Source organism: Lipotes vexillifer, unplaced genomic scaffold, assembly GCF_000442215.2.
Source record: "Lipotes vexillifer unplaced genomic scaffold, Lipotes_vexillifer_v1.1 scaffold69, whole genome shotgun sequence".
Lineage (NCBI taxonomy): Eukaryota > Metazoa > Chordata > Mammalia > Artiodactyla > Lipotidae > Lipotes > Lipotes vexillifer.
Window position 1 is genome coordinate 5,994,002 of NW_006790942.1, and position 1,372 is coordinate 5,995,373.

Here is a 1,372-nt window from a genome sequence, read left to right on the forward strand (position 1 = left end):
GCTTTCACAAAAGAGAAAACTCCTGAACTGGGTCTTGTAAGATGATTAGGATATCGTCAAGAGCGAAGGAGCATTCTAGGGCACCTGGTAAACGTGTAGAGTTTGAGTTTGGCTGGAGAACTGGGACAAGAAAGGTGAGTAACAGGCCATGAGGCTGGAAAGTTAGGAGAGCCAGAGAAGAGGATGCCAGAAGGAGGAATTCAGACCTTCTCAGGCAGGCTTTGGGAGACCCAGAAGAGTTTAATCAGGAAGATAAACATCAAATTTGCATCTCAGAGAGACGGTAGAGAATGGATTAAAGGAAGGTGAGAAGGGAGGTGAAATGTTTCTAGTTTATTTTTCTTTACTTAAAGAGTTTTGTTTTGGTTATGACCAAATAAATTGATATCATAACCACCAATGGGCCGAGTTATGAAACACGAAACTCAGAGTTGGATGCTTCACTAGGTGCTTCCTCATTTTCACCTGTGCTGGTTAAGGTGCCCTCCTCTGCATTCGGTGCTTGGAGCCATCACTGCACAGACCAGGTCACATGGCAGATATCCATATATGGGTCTTTCTCTGATACCAAACTGGGAATTCCTCGAGGAGCAAGACTTGTTTAGCTTAGTGTACATCTGCCTACGGTCTCATTGTACAAGCTCAACGACGACGATTACTGAACTGAGCAAAACACTTACTGTTTTATAACCAATAGGTGTCGCATAATTGGAGTTGGCGGGCAGCGGGGTGGGGTGAGGAGAATGTCTACTAGCAATCTTCTTGGTGACCTGAGGCCTTAGCAAACGATGGAAACAGGGCAACATGCTCAAACTTCTAAAACGTAGCTTAGCTAATATTGCTAACTTAAATAATCTCAAAGGAAAAAGAAAGGGACATCTACTGGGTTTAATGTGATTCTAACTTCTTAAAAGTAGATTTTTTTAACCTGCTTATAATTTACTTCCTAAGATGGTTCCTCATCGTACAATACATGAACGTGACATAAAAGCAACTTTGGAGGCAATATTAGAAAACCCTGAAGTGAGGTTCTAACTCAAAAGGATTTTGTCCAAAGCAAAGGGAGAAGCTGATCTTGTACACAGGTAATCAGCTTTTTATGACTCTATTGGTCTCTGCTGCTTCAGGCATTGTTATCTCTGTAGTTCTATCACATCACCTGCTCCACGGTACCAAGAGAATAGCTGTTTTAGTAGACTTTATTTTCTCATTTTTCCCCTAAACATTGCCTAACACAACTTGATAGTCATGACACTATTTCAGTAGTGTACTAGCCACTGGATAAGACATAACTTCAAAAATGAATTCCAGGGGCTTCCCTGGTGGCGCAGTGGTTGAGAGTCCGCCTGCCGATGCAGGGGACACGGGTTCG